Below are 11,921 nucleotides of genomic sequence, written 5' to 3' on the forward strand. Positions count from 1 at the left end.
AAAGTATATGCACTCATACATATTAGTGGTAACAAGCACTGGGCTCTATATATAAACTCTGTGAAAACTCTATGAAATTACACAATTTTTTTATGTGAAAAAAAGTTATTTCTACCAACAGCAAAAACATTTTGAGTCATGGGCTGGGTCTATTTTTTGGAGATTTCCTAACAGCACCATATCTAGTGCCCTAGAAAAATATTGGCTGCCTGTCCATTAAGAAAAACATTGATCTATGGAACCAAAGCACAGAGAGTTCCACAATTTTCTAAAGCAAACGATACTTTCTTTAAAAATTAACAGAATCTAAGTACTAAACATTCTCATGGCAACTTAGAGATACAGGACTAGGTAGCTCTGACTATTTTTAATTAAATCTCTCTGACTGGGAGATTAAATTAAACAAAGTCCTTTTTCTGGACTTTGTTTTTTTCAGCCAAGCAAATTTTCACAATGACACATGCCTATTATCAACCTTATATTCTAGAATAAATGAGGACTTTTAAATACAGTTGAAAAGAGTGTATAAATACAACAATGGGAAAATTTTGGACCTACATGATTTTAAATGATCAGGTTATGAAATGAAACAGGAGGTTCATAGATGATACAGCATCAGCACAGTTGATAACCACCATAATTTGGGGGAAAGCCAGCTGCTATATCTTAAGTTTTATTCAATAAATAAATTCAGTATTTTATTGCTTAACTGAACTCACGATAAGAATACATGATCTAATGCCAGACTATGAATTTTGTAACAGAAAACACATCATGGTGCCTAACTTATAATTCAAATTATAAACTGGCCAATGATCATGGAGTCATTTTTCCTACATGGTGAGTCATCTAATTTACAACTTAGAAAAGCAATGACAATTCATCTTCTAATTTTATTTGTGATGCTTAACAATGTTATAGAGCATGTAAGTGTTTTCTCTCAGTGCTAAATTTAAAATCAATATAAATCAGATGTGTTTGAATTACAAAGTGTTTGCAATAGGAAAAACAACACAGCTTGTATCTGCAGTATTTATATTGTGAAAATATTTCTATATAAATAAATAGAAGTGTGAATGGCAACTTATTTTCAATTTTATCACTTTATTTGTTATATAAATATATAACAGATAACTCATATCTCTAAATGGAATAAGATGTAAATAAATGTACTAAAGAAGGACTCTCAGTTTAGTTTTAAGCAGAGATTAATTTTCTATCGCTGGATGGACTTATTCCACTAAGTACCTCTCTTGCCCTGTCCATAGTCTCCCCTAGCTTATTTTCTACAGAGTAACAAGGAATCTTTTAATAATGTTAACAGGTTTGTATCAATTCCCTGCTTAAAATACACATCACATTGTTCTTCCATTGCTCACAGGATTCTACTTCATGTGATTTCTGCTCAACTCTCTGGCCTCATCTCATGCCACAAATCCACCTTGTTTACTGTGCCGCAGCCTAACAAGCATTTTTCAGTTTTTAATATAGTGCAAACTCTTTTCAACCTCAGGGCCTTTACACAAATCAGTCTCTTTGCTAAAACACTCTTCTCCTGCTATACAGCATGGCTGGCTTCATCTCACCCTTCAGTTCCAAGTTTAAGATTACCTTGTCAGAGAAGCCTTTTCTCATCACTCGGTGTTAGGTAGGTCATTTTCCCAATACAAATGTACACCTTTACATTTTTATTCTCTGACTCTTTGATTTTTTCCTTCATTGGAGTTTATTAGTTTATTTACTCTATTCACTAAACAAGAAGGATAGAAACCAAGTTTTTCTTATGCAATATAATATTCTTAGTTCTGGTAAAGTAGGTAACATTTTTAGGTGCTCTGTAGAAACTTACTGACTGCTTGACTAAGTGAATGAATGAAAGAGGAAACTTCTTGGTTCGGGCTCGGTGGCTCATGCTTGTAATCCTAACACTTTGGGAGGCTTAGGCAGGCAGATTGCCTGAGCTCTGGAGTTCTAGACCAGCCTGGGCAACACGGTGAAACCCCCTCTCTATTAAAATACAAAAAGCTAGCCGGGCATGGCGGCATGCGCCTGTAATCCCAGCTACTCCGGAGGCTGAGGGAGGAGATTTGCTTGAACCCGGGAGGCGGAGGTTGCAGTAAGTTGAGATCGCACCACTGCACTCCAGCCTGGGCTTCAGAGCAAGACTCTGTCAAAAATGAAATAAAATAACCTCTTTGTTGCAGTTATGCTTTAATGCTCATCACATCTGACACACTGAGAGAATATGCTGAATGAGAGGAATATCAACTGTTGTGCAGCTGAGCATGGGGATTCTAATGGGGGTGTATTTATTAGAGTTTCTTTTGTGCCTAGGTGTCTTTTCAATCTTAGGAGTTCTAGAAGAAAAACAATTTGTATGTTGTTGCAATTTATATATTATTGTCTGGTCCTCATTGACTAAGCGAAGTGGTTCCAGACGAACACACATGGAGCATCATGGATCACTGGGTACCAGACGCTTTAACCAGATCACCCTCACATCTGTATAATTACTGCTCCTTGGCATTCTTCAGAGCAGTGCACATGTCTTGTAGTGTTCTGGTTAGGGAGGGGGCATATTTTTTACAGAATAACTTGGGTAACTACCTTGAGGAAATCTAGTTTACTGGTCCAGACATGGAAAATTGCTCATGTGATTATGATTAATGCTCCCTTTGAATGAGAGGAGTACAATATTTAAAGAGAAATGGTTTATGTTTAAAGATTATTTCACTGAGGGTGGAGGATAAGAATTAAAACATAAATAAATGTTTTTATAAATATATATTTTGGCTTTTGAGAAAAGGGGTGACAAATGAATTTTTTCTGTGGTTTTCATGGCAAAATCTTAAATTCTTGCCATTAATGGTAGTGTAGGACTCATGAGAACCCAGGAATCTTGACTAAAAGTCAGGAGACTGCACTTAGGTGAGAGCAATATTAGCATCTTTTTAATTAACTACTTTTGACATCCTCATCATTCAAAAGTAGAGAAATTCCAGACTAATGTTATCAATGATTAAATCTAAGTATTACTTTATAAGGTACCCAGTAGATTAAAATAGTAGGGTTACAACCTAGATAGATCTAATGAGGTCCAATACCACTGTATGATATTTAAGTTAATATACAAAGTAGTTTTTCAACTGCCTAGCCTTTTCTATAATCTTAGAGATGGTCCTAAAACAACAAATGATATACTGTCTTACTGATTATGTATTTATATACTTACGAAATTTTACATCAAATATCACAAAATATTTTATTTCGGTTTCTTTATGTACATAATGTTTTAAACATTTTACATCTGTAAACTTGGATTTTAATGGATCGATTATTAAAGCTTATGTGAATATAATTATACATGTATATATTTACTGTAATCAACTTTAAGTATATTTCTGCTCTGAAACCTTCTTAATTTAGTAAGATTATTGCTTTTACCATGACAATATGCTTAAATAAAATGTGTATTTATATAATCACTATAAAGACAATTTTATCTTCAATATTGAATTTAACTTTTTTTGCAATAGTACAATCACAATAATATCTGCAGTTTGTGTCAACTGTAGTAACTCTTAAAACATAAAAGTCAAGCTAATCTTAAAAATAACTAATTTTCTATTTAGTTACCTGATAACACTTACAGAATTTTGACATTTTAATTATTTGAAAAGTATTCTTCTGCTTCTGTAGTTAATACCTTAATAGCCATCATTTCATATTATAAAAATGCATTTAAAACTTTTAATAAAAAATGTGCAGAAGTTATTTAGAACCATGGGCTTTTAATCTAAATGAAAAATTATACTTTTCCTATACACAACTTCTGTAGCTGGATATGTTAAATCATATCTTTGAATACAATTGTTTTATAATAATTTCTAACGTGAATCAGATGCTAATATTGCTTCAGCATTTTTGTTTCTTATGGTCTTTTTGTTTCTTTTTTTAAAAGCCTAGTCATATATATATATATATATATATATATATATATATGTTTTATATATATATATAACTTATTTTAGGTTCAGGGTTACATGAGTAGGTTTATTATATAGGCAAATTGCGAAATTCGGTGTCTTATGAGCTTTATGTGATTAATGATGTCACTCTGGTGCCAATGGTGGATAATAAATGTCAGCATACATTTGAAGACAGTAATTCATTTATTTTCAATATATTTAAAGAGACAAACTTAATGTGTGATTTTTTTCACTAAATATGTCCTTTTATATTTTTACTACTACCTAAAAAGTTATAACATTTAAAAATAACATTACAATCAGTAAAAATAAATTAATAGTCTTACAGCATTTTATAAAAGTCAAAATCTCTGTTGCAGCAGCATCCAGAATATTTTCTATAGGTTCTAAGACAGAACTACTGAAATCTTACTTACCAAATATATTTCATACATACCTAACCTATAATTCCTCATTTTTCCCACTGACTGCTGAATGTTGGCATGATGGCTGAACACACTTTAAAGGCCAAGGCATGAGACATGTGCCCACTGGTTGGTACAACATATTTCCTGCAGAAACCACAGCATAAATTACTTTTCCCACCAGCTTAGACAATGGAAGGACTTATCTATGCTGAGCTGCTTACATCTGAGCACAAACCATTTTGAATGATACTCTTTCATTCTATTCTTGGAAGAGAGATGTTAGTAACATAGTGTCTAGAAAGGGTTAGAAAAAAGAAAATGGGCAATTCATACTTTCAAGTTTGACTTTTGTAAAACTGAAAACTTTGTTCAGTGTACTTGTATCTCCCATTAGTGTACAAGACCACTAGGCAAAAGCTGAAAGGACAAAATGGATGTTTATAAAACTCAGCTGTTACTATTAATTAAAAGTAGTTTGTTATTAATGTCAATTAATTTCAAATGAAAAAAATCTGAAATACATTCTAAACTTGCTGTGACAATAGGACAAGGGTTGTAAAATTGGACTTCCCAGCCAAATTGCAACAATATGGAGGTTCTTCTATCTATGAGAGAATCTAAATCTGTGAAACCAACAAGGTGTTTGTCAGCCAAATCCTAGAAGTAGAAATTAAAAAAAAAAAAATGTTTGAAGTAGAATCAGATTCTAAAATGGAAAGACATTTATAGCAAGGTTCTACATGGTGCTCTCAACAGCCACAATAAAAATAGAGTTCCTGGATATTTGATGCTATCTCTTATACTCATAATGTTATTTATTACTGAGTCCTCATACTTCCTGTAACCCCAACATTAGTATCTCCATCATGCATCTGTGCCTTATGTAGCGACGGAGTGCTGTGACATTCTCCTACATTGGCGGTGTAGCATTCAGCCAAATGACCACAGTGCAACCAAGCTCAGGCCCTGCTGGAGGTAGAAATACTCAGAGTGCTTATTTTATTTTCTTTAGAAAGTTAGGTAAGTGGGAATATGATATGGGTTAAGTCAGTCAGATTCTCCTATGTTTTATTTAAACTCTTAGGCAATGGCAAAGTCAGAATTTGAGATCTGAAAGTTGCCAGAGTAAATTAGGGGTAAAAGTATACTTACATGGCATGTTGTCTAACACATAGGGTGAAAGAGTGACATGAAGACCATGTTGGCCTGTGTAGCTCAAGTTAGGGTATCAAAAGAGGGAGGGCCCTAGAAAATATATTCTGTGGTAGCCTCATATGAGAGGAGAATGGGGATCCGCAAAAAAGAGAAGTGTTAGATGATCAAAATACCCAAGAGTTCAGTAAGTCTGGTGAAGCTGTATATGCTATAGAAAAGAAAGTAAGAGACCAGTTGACTTGGGAGAAATTATAGCACTCATAAGCAAAGCAGAGACTGATTTTTACTCAGGCGAGGTTTAGAACCCCAAAACCAGAACACACATTAAAGACCCTTCTCAATAACATTGTGATGGTTAATACTGAGTGTCAACTTGATCAGACTGAAGGATATAAAGTATTGATCCTGGGTGTGTCTGTAAGGGTGTTGCCAAAAGAGATTGACATTTGAGTCAGTGGGCTGGGAAAGGCAGACCCACCCTTAATCTGGGTGGGCACCTTCTAATCAGCTGCCATCACCGCTAGAATATGAAGCAGGCAGAAAAATGTGAAAAGAGTGGACAGGCCTAGCCACCAAGCCTACATCTTTCTCCCCTGCTGGATGCTTCCTGCCCTTGAACATAGGACTCCAAGTTCTTCAGTTTTGGGACTCAAATTGGCTCTCCTTGCTCCTTAGCTTGCAGATGGCCTATTATGGGATCTTGTGATCATGTGAGTTAATACTTAATAAACTCCTCTTTAGATCTCTCTCTCTCTCTCTTTCCTCTCTCTCTCTCTCTCTATGTATATGTATAGATAGATAGATAGATATAGATATAGATAGATAGATATAGATATGAGATATATATCTTATATCTAAGCCCTTAAGCGTTGTCATATGATACATAGGTTTCCTGATTTTCTAACAGAATATATATATATATATATATATTCTATTAGAATCCTATTAGTTCCATCTCTCTAGAGAATCCTGACTAATACAACCACCATGAGATTATATGGGAGTCTGAATCTCCTCTGGACATAATGAAGAACTTGAAAGCATTTGCTGCTCAGAGTGAGACAGAAGAGAAAATTACAACTAGTTATTTATACCATAGGTTATTTCCAAAGCATTTTTATCACATTCTTTCTAAACTATTATTTTGCCAAAGATTCATTTTAGCATTTTACTTCCACCTTTCAATTATATATTTTCTGAACGTTTCCACCTACTGGTAGATTGTCATTCCAAGATCTTCATGTCTTACACCTTTTAACTTTGAGTCCTTTAGTCCTAACTGTATTTCCGTCTCCTTATTTTTAAAACCTAACTCCATCAAAGTTTTCTCCTTTTGTTACCTTAATGTTGCCATTCCATAACTTCCTTAATATTTAATAAAATAGTGCATTCATATCTTTTTTAGACTCCCTGTATTCCTTTCAGGAACCATTACATATTCAGCCATAAAAAAGGATGAGATCCTCATCTGCAACAACATGGATGGAACTGGAAGTCATTATGTGAAGTGAAATAAGCCAGGCAGAGAAAGATAAACATCACATGTTCTCACTTATTTTGTGGGATCTAAAAATCAAAACAATTGAACTAATGGAGATAAAGAATAGAAGGAGGGTTGTCAGAGGCTGGGAAGGGTACTGGTAGTGGGAGTGAGGAGCAGGTGGGGATGGTTAATGGGTAAAAGAAAAATAGTTAAATAAATAAGAAAATATTTGGTAGTACATAATATAACTATGGTCAATAATAATTTAATTATACATTTTAAGATAACTAAAATAATATAATTGGATTCTTTCTAACACAAAGGATAAATGCTTGAGAAGACAGATAACCCATTCTCCATGATATGATTATTAGGCATTGCACGCCTACATCAAAACATCTCATGTACCATATATACATATATCTACCTACTATGTAACTACAAAAAATTAAATTTAAAAAATGTTAAAAAGAAAACAAAATTCTCACAAAAAAAGAGAAACCATTACAGTTTGATGGAAAGATCACAGAGTACTAATTTAATAAAAACCTGGGTTTGTATCCTGACTGTGATCACTTGAGGCCATCACATACTATTGCTGTGCTTCTTATGTCTAATCTTAAATTCAAGAATATCTTTCCTTTGAAGCATTTCGGGGAGACTTAAAGAGTAAATATATGTGACCACAGCTCAAAAACCACATGATGTATAGAGGGACTGAAAAAAAAAATAGAGTGGAATCTGAATCGAATTCTAAAGCAGTACTCAACTTTTGAAGATAAATCAAAAGAAGGCATATATTCATTAAGTGTCATGTATTCACTGAGCATCTGCTGGATATCACTGTGTAAGGCACTGAGGATATAAAAATAAACAACCACCACCAAATTAAACACTGTCTTAACCTTCACAGAGCTTAGAATAGTAGTATAATTCTCTTAAAAATATGAACAAAGCTAAAACCAATTTCCTTATGATGTAAGACCTCTCAGTAAAAGTTTTACTCCTGCCAGACTTTCACAGTCTCAGCTGGAAATATAAACAGGAATCACCTTTAATGAATACAGGCAGAGCCCTTAAGCGTTGTCATATGATACATAGATCTACTGGTTTTCTTCTCTTGTCAAGCCACTGATTGGAGAGATGGGTAGCACCTAAAAGACATTTGCTAAAGGATAATGAAAGACAGGGGAAAAGGAAGAGCTCATTTATCTGGTAAATAAGGGTATCTGCACCTGCTGACAAATAATTTTGGTTTGAATAAACATTTCAAATGTCAGGATAATTCAGAGTGGCAACTGGCAAATATCCAATTTTTTATATGGTCAACTAAGCCAAACTTCATCTACTCTGACTCTGTAAGTCTATCTATGACTAACTGCAAAGCAGGAGAAAATTCAAATAATGGTTACAACTTTCAAGTTAAAAATTTCAGAGTCTAGATTGCATTTTTTTTATAAACAGAAAATCTGTTTTTGTGCTTTATAACAGAAACATTTTCAATTTTTTCTGGTTGATTAACAAAGCTAAGAGCTTATATTTTCACTAGAACCCATGCTCTTTCCTGCAGTCTTTCCTGGGGGATTACTTGAAATAAAATCATGAAGCAACATTACTTTTTTTTTTTTTTTTTTCCTGAATGGTTAAAATAATAACTACATCACACTAAGTCTCATAGTCCAGTCTGCTAAAATCTGATTTTCAAAACAATGTGATAGGCAAAAAAATAATTTTTGAACAAAAATTATTGATTTTTGTAAAAGCTAACTTCAAACCACACTATAAATATATATTTTTATAAAGGACTCCATAATCGGACACACATAAAGTCACAGATACGACTTACTAGAATATTAATGAAGGCTTTGTATGAATGCATCTAACCATATTTTATCACCTAGATACAATCCAATAAATTTCTATGGCTGTATATAGGCAGAATTTTTAGAAGGGATAATAGGAATCAGATATGCTCTGATGCTGTGCTATATGTGTTTGAACAGCCACAGTACATGAAATCTAGCAAGAAACTTGCTCCAAGCCATGGTCATGTCTCCAAGCTAGCTTAGCCTAAAATAAGTAGAGCATTTTCTTAATTATTCAGTCCAGAGAGCAAATCTTTTCCTAACTAGTTTTATTCTGGGGAGATTGTCAATTTAGTTACATCTAGCTATTCAACTTTAGCTAATATTTATGTTGTCTGTACATAGAATCTTGAAAAAATGGGGCATAAAAATTACATAAGAAATAGGTCAAGAGATCACTGTTACATACATATGAGAGAAAGAGAGGAACTCTCCTCATAAGGAGGATTTTCCTGAATAAGTTCATATGTCCTTATAGACTTACAAGTTGTAGCAAATTAAATAGCTCTTATATTTAATGTTAAGGCTGACTATATCCAGGCACTGGAGCAATGTAGATTGTACCTGTAATGGAGTTATAGTTAGATGTACAATGTTCCTGTTTTGATCTGAGAACTGCCTATAGTACATAGTACATAGCCATGTACATAGTACATATAGTACATAGCCATGTAGCCACCTTTAGAAAAAGAAAAAAAAAAAGGAAGAAAAGGGGAGGAAAAGAGAAACTGAGGGAGAGAGAGGAGGAGAAGAGAGAGGAGAGGAAGGGAGGTGGGGAGAATGAGAGGGAAAAATTACATAGGAATATTCAAGTCAAAACTTAAGAAAAATTACAATGAATAAAATTGGGTGGATCCAGTAAGGATGTTTTGATGAGTGATAATAGTTTTCACCTTAAACTCCTGAAAATTATTAACAGAACAACATAATGTATTTGTTATTTATTTTTGGTTTCACAAGATTTCCTCCAAGAAGTAGACCCTGAAATACAAGTCAGTGAAAAGGAAAGTAATTAGAAATTGCTCCTGTGATGAACACCTGTGCAGAGGGTAAGGAAGCAGTATTAAGATGAAGAAAAATTTGAGCTGTGATGCAGTCTCAGTGAAGCTTTCAGCCACCTCACAGTAAGCTTTGATGCCGAGATGTCCCAACAGAATTGTCCTGAGTTGGGGAGAGGAAGCCAGGCATTTACATTTTTTAGTGGATCAGTAGTTTTGGGTTATGGGCTGCCAATGGTAGCGGTTATGACTTTTGGATGGCCACTTTTTCAACCAAAGCCCATCCTAAGGATTGCTGACAGATAAAGATTTTCTTCTGACAACTTTCCCAGTAGCTAAGGGATAAATCTTCCATTTTCTTTTTTTTTTTTTTCTAGGCATAAATGTGTATTTAAAATTTCATAGTAAACAAATACTTGTAAGTAATAATTTCCCCATATTTCCAAATAAGATAATGTTGCATAGACCTTATGAATTTTATATTTGATCTTTTTGGTAAATACAGTTGTGAAAATTATATTCTTCTTTTCAAATATTCTCCGCTTAACAAGCACTTGTTTTTGATATTGGTCAAGACGTTTGGCATAATAAGTTAGGAAGCAATGCCGGAGAAGATACCTGAGAAGACAAGTGTGCCCTCCCCTATCTCCCTCACTTTTTTTTTCTTTGAGGTTTTAACATCAAGATATAAATTATTGTAAGGTCTCAAAATAATCCTTTCACAAAAATAAGACAGTTTTATGTTGTAAAAACATTAATTATTTGTCAAAGGTTATGTTCTTCCATCTTCATCTGTCACCAGCTGTCAGCATCTCCTTTAAAGATCGGTTTTTTCTTCATAATGACACCTGCATGCAGCTCGTTGGCTGTCCAGATATGGTTTACAACCCAAATGTATAACACTGTCAAACAAGAGTTCCACTGTTGTTTCACATGCCTGAACATGCTGAGTGAGTCCTAGTGTTTTCTGTACATCTCGGCAGATCTTGGAGAGGCAATATTGGAATTCCTCATCACAGTCATTCTTGCTTTTGCCACAGGTCTCATAGCACCTGTCGTGTTGGTTGCAACACTTTGTCAGGGAAGGGATACCAATGTTAAGATGAACACCAAACAGTGGAGAGCCACATCCATTCGGTGGGGAGGGTTTATAACCATAACGTGGGAAAGGCTTAGATCCGTCACTGCATTTATACTGGCAGAGACCGTCCTCGCCTCCCAGGAGGTCCAAGGCAGCGTTCAGGTACGTGTCTATCTTATGAACGCCGTTCCGGATGGTCTTCAGGGTGGCCCTCCAGTCGGTGGTCTGGGCCTCCTCCTGGCACCTGACAACAGCGGCCATGAGGAGGAACAGGAGGGTGAGCGCGGGGCGCGGGAGCAGGGCCATCCGCGCAGCGCGGGGCTCTACGGATCCCCGAGCCGCGGCGGGGGGCGCGTCCCCACAGAGCCTCCGGGACGCGCTAGGCAGCGGCGCGGGCCCCGGGCTTGGCAGCCGCCAGCTCCATATCCACGCCTCCTTCCCGGCTGACCGGCAGGGCCTCGCTGGCTTTACGTGAACCGCCTCGGGGAGGCAGCGCCGTCGCGGGCACGCGCCCGCTCACCTGGACCACCGCGCCCGCTCACCTGCTAAATCTTCCATTTTCAAAGACAATTCTGGAACAAGCAGGGACTAGGGTGAATCGACTGAAGTGCCTAGGGAACAAATTCAAGGAAATGCTCGCCCTCACTTGAGAGGGTGTATCGCCTTAAATTCTGTGCCCTATGTGCTTTGTCACTCCAAATTAGTGCTGGCTCTTTTCAGGAGGGGGTATCACAGGTACCACCACAGGTGATTCTTATGTTGCTAAGATCCACTTCCTTCTGCAGGAGTTTAAGTAGTTCCTCTAGTATTCCAGAGTGCTTCTCTTCCTGAAAGAATCTTAGAAAAGAAAGATGAGTGGATGAACTACAGTCCCAGCTACTGTTACTGGTCACAAGACTGTAAATTATATTCATCCACTTTCTTATCTTCTATCCATTCTATA

General features: G+C 35.8%; 1 pseudogene; it reads right to left on the reverse strand.

The window, feature by feature from the left end:
* Positions 1–10,633: 10,633 nt before the first annotated feature.
* On the reverse strand, positions 10,634–11,518 carry LOC123572971 (group XIIA secretory phospholipase A2 pseudogene; annotated as a pseudogene).
* Positions 11,519–11,921: the final 403 nt, after the last annotated feature.

The sequence above is a fragment of the Macaca fascicularis genome, chromosome 4 (genome assembly GCF_037993035.2).
Source record: "Macaca fascicularis isolate 582-1 chromosome 4, T2T-MFA8v1.1".
NCBI lineage: Eukaryota > Metazoa > Chordata > Mammalia > Primates > Cercopithecidae > Macaca > Macaca fascicularis.